Genomic DNA, 16,117 nt, shown 5'->3' on the forward strand with positions numbered 1-16,117 from the left:
CTCTGACTTGGAAGACCATGTCCCCAGATGGATCAGAACCTGGGCTCTGAGCCCTGGCATACCTGGGTTTAATCCCAGCTCTACCACTGGCTGTTACATGAACTTGGGAAAGGCGTGTCCCCCATTGATGCTTCCATGTCCTCATCCACAAGGAGGAAACCATACCATCACCACCCTACTACATAGGAATGATTTATCATGTCCATTGTGCAGGTGGGGAAACCGAGGCACAGAGAGGCAAAGTGAGGATGAAATAAGCTTCTCAATTACACAATAACTCCCATCGCTCAGGTGTTTGCTGAGCCCAGAAATTGAAACTGAGACGCTGCAGGAGGCAGAAGCCTGGAGTGAAAACATCAGAAGGGCTGAGGTGGAATCATTTTTGCCCCAATCGCCATACAACGGAATGTCAATTCACCTGGACAAAACCAAGCAAGAGCCAACGCCAGCCGTGTGGACTAAAAATAATCCCCCGACAGCATCTTGGAGACAATCCATCCACATTCCCACTCTCCAGATGAGAAAGTGGTATTCAGAGAGGGATCACAGAGCAGACACAAGTGTGAACCGTTCTGTCTGACACCAAGTCCCTTATTCTTCTCGCTGCCTGATTTCCTTTGCCTTCATTTAACAGAGAGCCAGCTCTCACCCAATTCCTGAGTCAGCCAGGTTCCCGGGACGCAGCGGACACCAGCTCTCTGGAGGTTGTGAAAATCCTCAATCCTGGGTCTGCATTGAAAGCAGCAGAGCCACTCATGGGGCCAGGAGCAGGGGTCCGTAGGGTAGCAGGCAGGATGTCTGCCCACGTGTCTGTCAGACTCACAGCTGCCGGAGGCAGGAGAGGGAGGCAGAGGCCAAGGGACCTCCAAGAACATCTGGCTTGAGGCTCTTCCGAGACTTTTTAATCTCACCTGTTCAAAAGTAGTGATTTCTAGTGGGGATGTGAGGGAGATGGTTCAGCACTGTCTGAGTTTAAAATAATAATTTTTTTTTTTTTGCTTAAACAAAAGCATTTTACTTTGCTGACAGTTCTGGAGGCTAAAAGTCTAAGATCAAGGTGTTGGCAAGTTTGGTTTCTTCTGAGGTCTCTCTGCTTGGCTGGCCACAGCCTCCTTCCCTCTGTGTCCTCACATGGCCTTCCTCTGTGTGCCCGCATCTGTGGTGTCTCTCCATGTGTTCCTCTGGGCCTAAGAGGAGATTTAGGACTGGGTCCTGAGTGAGATTTGCATACCAATGGGAAGGGAAGATGAAGGGGCCTCTATCCTTTCCTCCTGTCTCCACCCAACCAAGCTGTCGTGTGCTCAGCACCTGGCAGAGTAAGGGGGGACCAGGCCAGGCGCTAGGGGGCCCAAAGATGAGTAAGACGGGGTCTCTGTACTCACAGAGCCCACAGTCCATTTAGAAATAGGAGGATTCCACTGCATTGGTGTCTGAATCTAAGCAGATACAGCTCCCACCAACTCAGTGGTTCTCAGCTGGGGTGACTGCACCCCTCGGGGATACTTGGCAAAGTCTGAAGACGTTTTTGGTTGTCATAACTTATCAAGGGGCGTGCTACTGGCATCGACTGAGGCTGGGGATGCTGCTAACATCCTGTCATGCACCAGACAGCTCTAAAATAAAGAATGATCCAACCCCCAACGTCAACAGTGCTGGAGTTGGAAAACCCTGCTGTAAAGAAGAAGCTTTTAACCAGGAGCTCTAGCACCCTTAGAAGACCCACAGATGTCCTTCCAGAAATCCAGACACCTCCCTGAAATCAAAAGCAAAATTTGGGATCTATGCATATGTATGAATTTTTCCAGCGTGCCCATCACTTGAAGTCCTGGGCCAACATGGAGGCCAGGTGTTCTGCTGAATGGTTTGACTGCTTTCTGCCTGGTGCCCAGCATGGGGCGGGGCACACAGTAAGTGCTCGGTACACACTGTTTGGATGAGTGGCAGGGGGTCCTTAACGAGACCCAGAAATAGTTTTCGTCTTTTCCACCCAGTTCTAAACACACTGGGAAATAAGACAAAGGAGTAACAGATGGAGACCAACATGTCACCTCTGGTGAGATAAAGGCTAATTTGGAGAACAGAACACAGCTCTCTGTGAAAGCCAAATGGGCCTGCTCAATGAACCCCAGAATTAGGCAGAACAAACCACCTTGTCACAGACAGGCCAGACCACCCTCCTCCCAGCCCCCTCACAGGAGCAAAGCCCACGTCTAGACTAGCATTGTCCAATAGAAATAGAAAAACAAACCACAAATGTAATTCTAAATTTTAAGTAGCCACATTCAAAACATAAGAAGAAACAGATGAAATTCATGGTAATATGTTTTCTTTAACCCAGTATCTCTACAATATGGTCATTTTAACACATAAGCAAACATAAAAATTATTCATGAGATATCTTACATTTTCTTTTCATACTAAATGTGCAAATTCCAGAGTGTGTTTTACACTAACAGCACATCTCAGTTTGGACTAGCCACATCTCAAATACTAATCGTCTCATGGGGTTGAGTGGCCGCCACATTGGATGGCAAAGGCCTTAGAGGGTCAGGGAATCATGTCTGCTCCCTATGGACAAGACCCAAGTAGGAAGAAGAGAAGAAGGTAAGGCCATATGAGCCAAATTCACCAATCAGATAAATAACTACCTCCCCTAGGACAGGATGGAGAGAGGCCAAGAGGTACATTAATTAAGCCACATTCTCATGAAAGGTAACATTGGAATTGGAGACGCACTCCTCTCGGATGGTTAGATGGATGGATGGATGGATGGATGGATGATTAACGAACGAACAGATAGTATGAAATCAAAGTAAGACATAACACACCAGAGCAGGGAGTCAACTTCTATTTCTAAAAGCTACAGATGTCAAATCCCTATGAAAGAGAACATTGCATTTTTGGTAGCTATGTAGCTGTTTAAAAAAAAAAAATAACACTAGAATCCCATCCACTGTTGCTTCGTCCAACATCTATGGGTGGAGGCAACAATAATATCTAAATAATAAATCTGAGTAATAGCAATCATATATGTATATGACAGGTAACATACCTACTATATGGTAGATAATTGGATACTGTGTCTAGTAAGAATATAAACTGTATGCCCAGAAGGATTTTTATCTAGTTGTTTACTGCTCTGTTTCTAGTGCCGGTCATATAGTAGGTGCTCAATAAATATTTGTTGAATTAATAAATTAACTTACTTAAGGGGCTCAGAGAGGTTGAGTAACTTGCTCAAAGTCACACAGTTACCAAACAGTAAAACTTGAATTTGAACCCAGTGGAAGCCAAAACCCATTCCATCATTTTGCCTCTCAAGTGAATGATGCAGAAAATCATACTTATCCATCTGTTCTTCATGAACATGGCACCAGGGCGGCCCTGTAGATTACTCGTCCTGGAGAGTCCCCCAGCAGAAATTCAAAGCCAAGGCGGTTTTCTCCATTCCTCCAGTTCTGACTTCTGCGTGATGCTCTCCCACCCCACTGAAGATGAGAATACGGAGGAAAAACCAATTCACTTGAACTAAAATAAGCAGAGCTCGTGAGAGCCAATTGTTAAATTTTCAGGAATTTTGTGAGCCAGTTGTTTAACACAGCTATTATTTTAAAATGAATGTCTATAAACTTAAGTTTTCCTCTGTATTCTCATCTTCAGTGTAAATAAATTACATGAAAAGCAAAGATGACACACAAAATCCATTACTTCATAATTATTTTACTCTATTTGACCACGATCTATGCTCTGAAGATTACTTATGTTTATTGTATTTGTATGATAAAAATACTCCCTGATGACATCTTGCTGTCCATCTCTTCCAACCCCACACTCAAAATATTTTTCACTTTGGTAGCTTGAAATCAGGCATGGTGGGAGCAGTTACACCATGGAAATTGGCAAATGCTGCAAACCACTTCCTGTTTTTATTAATGTTCCAGAGAGATTGTTATTAAACATTTATCAGCAAACTATGGCAGCTTTACAACCTAGGATGTGGTCACAAATCAAAGAATGGCTTCCTGATTCTCTACTACACCACAGGATGACTAAGAGAAAGACACCTTGGCTCAAAAAGGACATCTCACTTCAGAAAACAGCGCCAGTTCTGGAGTTTCCAAGCCTCCTTGTGGGAGGTGGGAAATTCAGTGCACATTCCCTTTGGGGTCGAGCCACCCAGCTCATCTCAGCAGGGGTCCTCCATGACCACAGGATCCAGTTAAAGGGCTTTCCCACGCATATCCAGCTCCCTTTGGAAATATCAAACCCCAGCCCTCTGGAGTCATTGCTATGCATGTCAGAGCAGGTCTCTAATGAGCAGTTGGCGTGATGCCCAACTGGGTCCCTGCTGAGATGAAGTTGATTTAACCATATCTTGCTGTCCACACTGCCCACCCTTTGTCTCTGCTTTTAATACCTCTGGAGGGTATAGCAATGGTTTAAGTAGAGACCACGCAAAGCACAGAGCAAAAGCAGAAGTCAGCCTCGGAAAGCATGCCTGTCCCAGCCAGCCACCTCATCCATATACCCTGAGGGTCTAGGAGGATCTTTAGTTTTGCATTTCTTCCTCAGTGGAGTTGTACATTTGTTGAGAATCCCCTGGGTGCAAGGTATGTGCTAGGCACCTTTTAGATAATCTAATTTAATGCTTTAACTACTTTACAAAGTAGGTGTCATCAACCCCTTGAATGTGTGAGGAGATGGAGACTTGGGGAGGCTGAGGATCCTTCCCAAGGTCAAGCAGCTGGTGATAACTAAGCCAGAATTACAGTACTCATCACTCTGGCTGTAGATCCATGTGTTTTCTATGCTACACTTGCCTGAACAAAATTTGAAGAGTATGATTTCAACAATCAGAGCTGAGGACAAGAACACTAGTCCCATGGTGTAGAGCAAAACTCAAGGAAGCAGGAACTGATGGGGCTCATCAGAGCACAGTGAATAGGCTAAAGGTTTAGACAGGAGAGGAATGAACTGATGTGGATGGAAGAACATGTGGACACACAGAGAAGTGGCAAGAAGAAAGAGCGAGTAGGTAGAAGAAAGGATGAGTGGATGGGTGGAGAGGTGTAAGGGTGAACAGAAGAGTGGATAGGTGGGGGATGGAAGGGTAGACAGTGAATAGTGGATGGTGGATGGGTGGATGGATGGACAGTGAATGGTGGTGGGTAGATGGGAGAAGGAGTGGATGAACAGATGGGGAGAAGAAAGAAGGCGAGGGAAGGAAGAGAGAAGAGAGAAAAGGAGCGATGGGTGAAGGGACAACTGATAGGTAGGTGAATAGGTGGAAGGGTAGTGAAGGGTAGGTGGGTAGTTGGGTAGAGAAGTCAACAGTGAAACATGGACAGATGGAACTGATGCTTCAATGGGTATTAACGTGGGCGGGTGGAAGGGTTATGGTTAGACATGTGGCCAGTGGAAGATTAGAAATGTGGGAAGGTGGATGATAGAAAAGTGAGTACAGATGGGAGGGTGAATGGGTCACTGGGTGACTGGGTGGGGAGGAGCGTGAAAGGGTGGACAGGGGTTTGGGTAGAGAGGTGGTTAGGTGACTGAATGGGTGAGCAGATGCAGTGAGAGAGGGAAGGGAAAGAGGGAGAGAAGAAATGAAGGGAAAGACCAGAGGGAAAGTTCACCCCAGCCCACGTGCAAAGCAGGGATCCACTGTAAGGTCCATGGGGAAAGATAGTCACCTCAGATCATGACCAAGACCAAACCAGAGCCAGAACCTCCTGGGTGACACAAGGTACCCACAGCTAAGCTTTCTCGTAAGCTCAGCCTTGGAGCAGTGCCCTCTGAGGTCGAGAGCTGGGCTCTGTACCCTGCCTTCCCCGCCTCTCCTCCTCCCACTTCCCACATCCCTGACCCTCCCTCCACCTCCTCACACACGCGGCAGCCTTCTCTTGGCAAGAGGCTCAGTGGAGCCGAGCAGTGGGACTAGACGGTTTGACCTTCTCTGTTCTTGGACATAATTACTGTTATCCCAGATAATCGCTTTGAAATAACTCTGTGTCATTACACACCTTCGTGCTAGTTCACCCATTTATCTGGGAGCAGCCCTGTCCGGGGCTGCATGGATTTGGATGGAACAGCCTGCGGGGTTGCTTTTTCCTCTCTCCCCTCCTCTTGCGCACCATGCTTGCCTTAACCCTTCCCATCCCTGCTCTCAACAACGTGGAGTTGAGAAAATCAGACAGATGGCCCCTCCAGGCCAGGGACCAGACACCTCTGGAGGCACGAGGAGCCAGTGGGTTCAGGCACGGACTCTGGTACCACGTTGGGCAGAATACTCGTTCTGAGGGGCCAGGAGTAGGCAGAAGTGGCGGAAGACGTCTACAGCCAATGGCAAGGGCTGTGCAATCTAAAGGGAAAAGCCAAGGTCAGGTCCAAGAGAAGGCAAGTCCAAGGTGAGGACCCCCGTGAGGACTGACCGAGAGTGGGCTCAACCCCTGGGAAGCGGTTGACATGGTCCTAAGTGCCCAAGTTACCCGTTGTGAACTGGCAGGGCTGGCCAAGTCTGGAGCGCTCCAAGGCACCGGGCCAAGGCGGCGGGGACTTGAGTTAACGTGACCAGGAAGGGGCACTTCCTTGGGGCCCAAAAAGCTGCACCTTTAACCCGGAGAGCCTCATCACAGAGGCCTATCTTGGGGTCTGCGGAAGAGACGAAGGTGCAGACAGGCCCACCCAAGGAGAGGACTCCAGTTTCCTGAATCCACTTGCGCTGGCTTTTCTGTGTCGGCAAGGTTCCCGGGAGGGTTTGACCCCAGCCTGCCTGTGGGCTTTCCCTCTCAGACTGGCCTGCTTGGAACACTGCCTTTGGAATTTTCCAGGCTTGCAGCTGAATCCTGGCTCCCTCGCAGAGTAGCTGTGTGACCCAGGGAGAGTGACTCAACCTCTCTCAACCTCAGTTCGCTCTTCTGTAACGTGGGAATAACAGTGCAGCCACCCACAGAGTGGTTGGGAGGATTCGATGTGGCCACGTCCATCACTGGCACCGCATCCAAGATGGAGCAATTGCTCAGTGAGTGGAGACGCGAGGAAGGCTGCACCTGGGTGAGCCTCCCAGTTCCCAGCCCCGATCACTGTGGCTCTTTCTCTCCTGTCGCACCAGGCGTTGGGGTCTCTGACCCTCTAATTTGCCATGCTTTTCCATTTGGCTCCACCTGTCCCAGTAGGACCAATATCCACCAGCTTGGCCTTGGGACCCCAGCCACGCATGGCAGAGGCTGGAGTTTAAACAGACAAGAGGGAGCTAACCCACGAGCCACTAGGGTCAGGCAGCCTAGAGGTCGAGGCGAGAGAAGCCAGCTGAGAAAGGCGGATCAGACAGTGTCCAGTTCTAACGCCCGCCAACCCATCCACAAAGAAAGGGCTCCTAGTAGCTTTGCTTTGCTTCCGGTCAGCATCCCAAGACCCTTGAAGCTTCTTAGCCCTTCCTGCCCTCTGCAGTTCCTGTTTATTGCCTCAACACCTGTCTGTGGCGTTTGCTGACACGCCAGCCTCTGCCAGCTTGGCCTGACTCCAGCTCCCAATTTGTCTACAATGAACGTGGCCACTGCAGGTGAACAGAAATGACTGATGTGGCAATGCGTGGAGTATTCACGACTGGGGAGCACAGGGGGCACTCAAACCTGATGGCTTTTCCATTACAAGCTGAACCCTCCAACGGGCGTCTTCCATCTCCTTTAATTACCTGCATTACACCTTTCCACTGTAGCCCTTAAACACAACCTCTTGCTTAGAAGCATCATCACTCCTGACCCGCTTGGCTCAGCTGCCCAGGAGAGGCCAGCAAAGGCTAGGAACAGTTCAGGACTGAGATCCTCCAAGGAAACTTAGGAAGAAGCCCAAGTCCTCCAAGTCTAGCTTGGGGGGTTCTCCTCCTACAGGAAGTCCTCCATGATTTCAATCTGCCCAAATAAGATTAGTCAGAGTAGCTACCATGATTTGGGTGCTCACAGACAAGCACAGAATTTGGAGCTACATGAGTATCAACTCACTTGAAAAAATCTCCCTGTACGTAGTGAGAAAATAAGCTCAGAGAGGCAAGGTAATATATCCAAGGTCACACAGCTTGTCAGTGGTTGCACAGGGATTCCAACCAAGTCCATGTGACTCCAAAGCCTGTGCTCTTCCCACCAAGCCACATTGCCCATCACAGAACTCCTTGATGTAGGTACCACTTCCAGTGTTTTGAAGCAGGGTTCTCGGTGGTTGAAAACTATGTTAAGGTTTTCTAATATTTTTCTATCATCTTCTCTATAACAGAGGGAGGTCTCCAAGGGCCGGGACTGTTACTCGCCTCCCTAGACTGGGAGCTCCTTGAGGATAGAAGCTCTGCTTCTCCTATCAGACTGGGAGCAGAGCCGTGCCTCCCCCATCAGACCGGTAGTTCCTTGTAGACAGAAATTGGGCCTCTCTCACCAGATGAGGCGTTCCAGCTCTCCCCACCTGGCCACTGCCCTGCCTGCCCTGCCTTCCTCTTCCCTCCGTCTGTCAGTTACTTTATGAAGGAGGCACCTGGGCCTTCCCCGTATGGCCCCAGTGATGTCCCTTCCCTGGGGCCCCCTCCTGTGGCTCCTCTCTTTGAGGCAAAGAGCACATCCATCATCTCACTAACAGGTACCATACACATCTGGCCCTAGTCTCTCCCACAGCTGGAGCAGAAGGGAACCTGAACGCTTGTGTCAGCTGGGAGCGGAGGGGCAGAGGGACAGCACAGCCCAGTCCTCCCGCCACAGGCAGTGCGGAGCCCACACCTGATCTAGGCCATGAGCAGGGGATGGGGAGGCTTGCCTGTCCCTGGCTCCACCACTAAGAGAACACAAAAAGGAAGTCCTCCCTGCCCCACAAACACTGCTGCAAACACCCTACTCTGGAGTCCTACTCCCAGGTTTCACTTACCGGCTGCATGGCCTTTGGTAAGTCTCCTTTTTGCCCAGCCCCAAAATCTCCATTCCAGCCTTGGCCCTGCTGCTCTGCAACCTGGGAGTTTCCCCATCTGCGAAATGGAAATGACATCCTGCCCATCCTCCACCTCACAGGCTGCTTCTGAGGATAAATCAGCCTGTGTATTTGGAAGCTCTATGTCCAGGAAGGGTTATGGCTGCCGTCCTATTGCCAGAGGTTCCCGCCAGGCTGGGAGGCCAGCATCCCTGCATCCCAGGCAGGATGATGTGGTCCAGCTGGGGGAGGAGGCTTGGATGCTGCCATGTTTTATCTTGGGTCCTCCTTGTGCATTGGAGTCAGACATATTTGAATTCAAATCCTGCCTCCAGTATCTATGAAAACAGAAAATGTTTATAACTCTTGACCTGCAGTCCTGCTTCAAGAATCGATCCTCAGACATTAAAGCACCATTATCGATGGACATCCACTCCAGGATGGCTAGCACAGGATAGCAAGAGCAGAAACCTTGAAACAGCGGGGACGTGCATCAGAAGGACAGTTGATAAAGTGCAGAGCATCGTGCTACCGGGCACTAGAAAAGTATAAATACCATAATCTACATCCGTCGCATTGACCTGAGATGTACAGAATAAATTGTCAAGCAAAAAATATATATTATTAAGGAAAAAACACATTAAAGGAGAACAAAGTTATGGAGTAGCAGAGCAGTAACCCACACTTTCCCCAGGGCATCTGTGTATGGGTGTGTACACACTTGTATCTATTTATAGGTAAGGAAGGGTAATCAGAATGTCAGGTGGGAGGCCAACGTACGGGACAGAACATGAAAGAAGGGTGAGAAGGTCTGGTTACATTTTATAGACATTAGTATTGTTTAAACTGTCTTAGAGAGGATAATTGTGAAAAATAAAGCAGCAGCAATTTTTAAAACTCCCATCTCACTGATTTGCAATGGGACTTGTGCATATCGCTTTGATGAACCTCCATTTCTTCCAGTAAACTGGAATTAACAATGTCTGTCTTGTAGACTCACTGTGTGAGTCGGATGGATCGTGGCACAGAGTAGGTGTGTTTCCCTCGTGTGGCAGGGGGGAAGAGGGGAGGGGAGGCTATGCCCCTGCAGCCAGTGGCCCAGCTCCGACAGGGCAGTCACTTCGACTGATTTGGGGAAGATTCTGCCTTCATCCCCCTCCACAGATGCTGCCCACCCTCCCTGTCTTCCCCAACTGTTGGAACTGCTAAGCCAGCCTCCATCATTTTATGGCCGAATGACCTAGACAAATGTCCATCCTGCTCTGAGCTCCAGTGGCCCCACCTGGGAAAAGGCAGGTGTCTCCTGCCAGCTTCCTAGGTGTGCCCCATGTCCCTGGCTTCCCCGTGAGGCCCGGTGTGACTTCAGGTGAGCGCAGACTCTTCGCTGGAGCCTCTGGATGGTGACTAAGTGAGGGAGAGGGCAGAGCTCTTGGGTAAATATCGCTTGTTATGCAAAGCTCAAAGTTCTGCCCTGGCAAAGCTCACCTGAGATGCCTGAAACCAGCCCAGAGATTCCGGAAGCACTTTGTAAACAAAACTGAGCCGGCTGCTGCCCCTGGGGAATTTGGGTTAAATTCCGGGCTTCTGCCTGGAGAAGGGTAGAGATTTACTGGATTCCACTGGGGAGGGGAAGAAGGAGAGGGGGAAAGGAAGGACCAGGAGAAGGAAGGGGAGGAAGATGAAAGCAAGGAAAAGGGAGGAGAGAGGAGAAGGAAGAAGAGGGGGAGAGTCAGAGATGAGGCACAAACCAAATTCCTAGAGACCAGAGAGGAGTGTGGCTCTCTTAGGAGGAGCCACCCGCCAAGCGCTAGCTGGGCACCGCCCACCTCCAAGGAGACCCACGTGGACAGACACTGACAACAAGGCACTGGATACAGCCTGCTGATTTCACGACACCTCTGGAACTTAGCGCCCTGAGGAGCAGGAAGGGAGGGCAGCCCTGAATCGAACAGAACGTCAACCTGAAATGACTGAGTTTACCTGGAATTGTCTGAGATTACATTTTCTGCCCTCGGGCAGAAAGGGAGTTTGGGACCGAAATTCTGTTCAGCAAGAGAAAAACAGAGTTATAGTTTTTGGCACAGCATAGTATGTGGTTTGGAAACTCATACACATCGCGACACAGTCAGTAGATTTGAAAATAATAAGAGTACTGGGGTGATAAGCAGCCCCCGACCCCCATCCACTCAGCCTCCCTTTGCTCCACCTGGAGGCTCTGGACACAGAGTTTGAAAATTTCTACCCCAGGCCAGAGGGAGATGGGGGTGGGGGGTTGGTGATGCCTACACCAACTCATCCTTGCTCTTCGGCTGAGTCTCTTTTCCCACATTTGAGTTGTCACCGCAGATCAGAGCAGATGGAGGCCCCAGGGCCTGTCCCAGGAACAGGACTCGGCAAGCACGCCTCCACTCACAGCCTGGGGAGGACGCGTCCAGAACTTGCAGAGCAGCACTACACGGACGCCCTGGGCCTCCACAGCCGGGATGCTCAGCCTCCGCACTACTGAATTTGGGGCTGGCTCATTCTGTGTTGCGGGGTTGTCTTGTGCATCATAGGATGTTCAGCAGCCTCTCTCGCCTCTCCCCACCCTTGCCTATAGCATCCAAAAGTGTCTCTGGGTATTGCCAGATGTCTTCTGGGGGGCAAAGTCCTCCCCCATGCCCACCTCCCCCGTGCTGAGGACCTCTGCATTAAAGGGTCCCTTTGACGGAGGGAGGGTAGAACTCAGTGGTAGAGTGGGTACTTGGCATGCATGAGGTCCTGGGTTCAATCCTCAGTATCGCCATTAAAAAAATTAAAATAAAGTAAAATAAATTAATCAACTTATAACCCCTCCCCTGAAAAAGTAAATAAAAATAAAATAAATGGTCCCTTTGGCTTCTTGCTGGCTTTCTTGAATGTTTCCCAGGTTGGGGTTGTTCACCTAAGCCTGCCAAAGTCCAGTCACATGAGACCCTCCAGACAGATGGGGGTGGGGTGGGTCTGGGTCTTTGCTGGCCCATGTGAGCGTGTGAGGAGAAATTACCCCTGCGGACCCGGCCACCTGCCCTGGGGGCTCCTACATGGAACCAAATGGTATCAAACCCAGCACGGACTCAGAGCAGCAGAAGCATTTCCAGAGACATGCACACAGTAAATGTCAAAGCAGGCGCTCCGACCCTGGCAGGGTAAAGGTGATGGAACAAGAGGTCCACACTGCCTTTGGAGGAGGTCTTCCCCAGCCCCTCCCTGGGCCCAGGGGGGTGCAGTCTCTCAGCATCAGCCAGGAGCCAGGCCCTGGTACTATGTGCAGGGACCCTGCCCGGCAGCCCACTGCACGTGACAGACAGGATGGCGACACAGCCCCACTGCTGCAAGAAGCCTGATCTGGTGGAGCTGGGCTGGAGAGGGAGCAGGTGGCTGTCAGTTCGGGAAGACCAGCTGATGGGGCGAAGACATGGGGCCTGGCCACGCTCCTGAGCTGGCCATTGAGATATGCCCCTGGCTCCAGCCTCTCACCGGCCCACGATGTTCTCCATCACACCCACTCAGGAGCGGCCTGCAGCTCAAGGCCCAGCAGCTGGGGCTTGGTCATTCCTTCCACAGACATCCCCGGACACCCCCGTGGGCCAAGCTGCACGCTCCGCATGGGGGACCTGAGATGACACAGGTCTGAGGCTTGGCCCCTTGCGGAATGTCAAGGAGATGGGCTTGTGGATAACTGTTTGGTCTAATAGGAACTAAGAAGGGGATGTGGGCCACAGGGAACACCTGGGTCTCCAGCCCAACATCTCCCTTGAACTGCCTGGATGCCCTTCAGGATCTCAAACTCATCACCTCCCCCAAGGACATCCTCACTTTGCCCCCAGACCTGCCCCGCTTCTGGCTTCTCCACCTCAGGTTGGAACCACCTTCAACCCTGGGCCCAAGATGGGAACAGGGGCAGGAACCTGTGGGTGTCTCCTCTCTCACTCTTCCATCCGATCAGGTACCAAGTCCTGTCAACTCCAATTCTTAAACACCTCTCAAATCTAACTCTCTGCCACCCCCGTACCCGGTACATACTTGAATTCCCACACCTACATCTCTGACATTGGCAGGTCTCCCAGCCTCCAGGGAGGCAATATTACAGAGTAGTTAGGAAATTGCCTGGGTTCAAAACCTAGCTTCCCTGGGAGCTATTAGCTGCAGGACATTGAACAAGTTTTCCAGCCCTTGTCAATTTCCTTATCTTTAAAATTAGTGTAATAATAGTACCTACCTGATAGGGTTGTTCGGAGGATTAAGTGAATTAACACATGTGAAGCACCTGGGACTGTGCCTGGAACGTAAGTAAGCAATAACGAACAGCGGTTGTCATTCCCCACTCCATCCTCTCTGCAGCAGCTGGAGTGAACTCCCTACCCTGCAAATTTGCCTTCATCTCCCACTCGAAGAGTTGACATGGCAACTGGCTTTGCCTAAAGCAAGATCCAAGGGCAAGGCAGAAGCCATAGTGCCTTTGAGGATCTAGCCTGAGGAGTGACATACCGCCACTCCTGCCATCTTCTGTCAGTCACACACACACCAACCCCGATACAGAGTAGGAGAGGACTACTCAAGGACAGGGTACCATTTTGGAGGCTGGTACCCACAGCCCTCCAAGCCACAGCTTCCCCTGCTCTGCAACTTCCCAGCAACACTCCTGGAACACAGAACTACTGCATTTCCTGGCACTCCCCACCCAATTCCTCTATGCCTTTGCAGGTACTGTTCCCTCTGCCTGGAATGCTTTTCCCACACATCCCAACCAAGCCAAAGTCTACCTGTGCTTCATGACTCAGATAAGGATTTTCTCTCCAGAAAAGCTTCTCTGAACTTAGTAGACCAGGTTAGTTATCTTTCCTTTGCTTACAACTGTCATAGCAATTAAATGAAACAAGAATATTAACTAACATTTATTGAGCACTTACTATGTTCTAGACACTGGACTAAATGCTTTACATGTAGTAACTAGTCTGGTCCCCCAACAGCTCCATAACGTAGGTGCTGTTTTACAGATGGGGGAGCTGAGGCTCAGAGAAAGTAATTTGCCCAAGGTCACCCAGGTGGTAAGAGAGAGTTCAGGGTTGAACCAGCTATCTGACTCTTACCCATTATTAATACAGCACTGGGTCTCTCTCCGTGACCATGAACTCCAGGTGGGACAGAACTTTAATTGATTAATTCCTGTGCTTCAGGGCCCAGGACATTTCCTGGCTCATAGCAAAGCAAGAAGGAAAGGCTTAAGGAAGAGGAACAAGTAAGAAAGGAAAGGAAGGGAAGGAGGAGGAGAGAGGCCCTGAGCTGGGCCTGATGGGTGAGGATTCAGGCAGGATCCTGAGCAGGCAGCCTGGGTCCACCCACACCAGTGTATTCTCCTCTAGAGAGAACTGTGGGATGCTCAAAGCCCCAGCCTTTTCGCTGAGCCTCTCCCCTTGGCGGGAGAGGGGAAAGCGCCTGGCTTCATCATACCCTGCCCCTGCAGACTTTTCCTAGCGCTAGTGGTTCTTCATTTTTATGTCTGCTTAGCCACTGTCCTATTAAAGGAATAATTTAATTAACTCCAAGAAATGCAATTAATTTTAATTGTTCATGATAATTCATTGTTTAATACTCTATTAATAATTATAAAAAATCCTAATGCCCAGTTGCTGTCCTATAATAGGATAATTAAACACTTGTATGGAAGACACTTCATTTTCAAGTGCTTCCACGTCACTTTAGTCTTTGGAGCAAAGATTTCCTTGACTCAACCAGCAATGTGCTCCTGTGAAGGCTCCCAAAGGTGGTGACTTCTTCATTCTTTAAATTGATTTTACTTTGGAGAAGGATGGGGTGGCCCAGAGGTTGGCAGAGCTTTCCAGCGGGCAGGAAGCTGCTGCATCAGAGGTGGGAGAAATCATGGAGAGGTACACTGTGTACTCCCCTCTAAGCCAGGGCAGGCCTATCCTGACTTGGTCACACAGCAGCTCCATGACCTTGGATGAGCAGGTTAATTAAGGCAATCAGCTAGCACACGTTACATGAGCAAGGACGATGTCCACTGCCTCCCATGATTCTTGATGGTGGGGGCCATGTTAGCCATCAACATAAATACAATGATGCCCTGGTGGAGCTTAAATTCTGGAGGAAGAGTTAGACTATGGATGGATGGATAAATGGATGCATAGATGGGTGGATGGGCAGATGGACAGATAGATTAATGGGTGGATGGGTGGATGGATGGATGGATGGATGGATGGCTGGATGGATGGATGGATGGACAGACAGGTAGATGAATGGATGGACAGGTGGGTGGATGAATGGATGGATGGATGGGTGGATGGATGGATAGGTGGATGGATGGATGGAAGAACAGACAGGTAGATGAATGAATGGATGGGTGGATGGATGGATGAATAAGTAAATGAATAAGTAAATTCTGTGGTCTGAAGAAAAGAAGACAAGGTATGATAAAGCAAGAAATGGCAGGGAGGATGCTTTTTAGCTAGACTGGTCAGAAAAGGCTTTTTGAGGAAGTGACTTTTGCTCTGAGATCAGTATTTTGACAGAGGGTCAGTCTTACAAAGATCTGGGGGTAAGTATTCCAGGCAGAGGGAACAGTGAGTGCAAAGGCCCTGTGATGGGGATAAGCCTGGAGTTTTTGAGAGACAAAAAGATGGATAAAGTGGCCCAGGCAAAGACAGTAAGGAGGAGAACGGTGGGAGATGAGGTCAGAGAGGGAGGTGAGGACTAGATCATGTAAGACCTTGTAGGTCAGGGATCAGCAAATTCCAGCCCTGGGGCTAAAATTCAGTCCCCCATCTTCTTGTAAATAAAGTTTTATTGGAACATGCCTGTTCATTTACGAATTGTGGCTGCTTTTACATCAACAGTGTGGTATAGTTGCAGAAGAGACCATATGGCCCACAAAGCCAAAAATATTTACTACCTGGTCCTTCACAGAAAAAGTTCCCGGTGCCTACTGCAGGGCATTGGGTTTTATTCTGACTACAGTGGGAGCCCCTGGAGGGTTCTAAGCAGGGGAATGTCATGATCGAACTTATATTTTTAAATTATCACTCCGGCAGCTGGGTGGAGGGAAGACTGCAGGGGTGGCGGCCTGGGAGCCATTAAGAGAGGCCTTGCAGCCTAGGCTCAGGCTGGTGGAGGATTCCTGCTGTGCAGAGGCCGG

The sequence above is a fragment of the Camelus dromedarius genome, chromosome 14 (genome assembly GCF_036321535.1).
Source record: "Camelus dromedarius isolate mCamDro1 chromosome 14, mCamDro1.pat, whole genome shotgun sequence".
In the NCBI taxonomy this organism is placed as follows: domain Eukaryota; kingdom Metazoa; phylum Chordata; class Mammalia; order Artiodactyla; family Camelidae; genus Camelus; species Camelus dromedarius.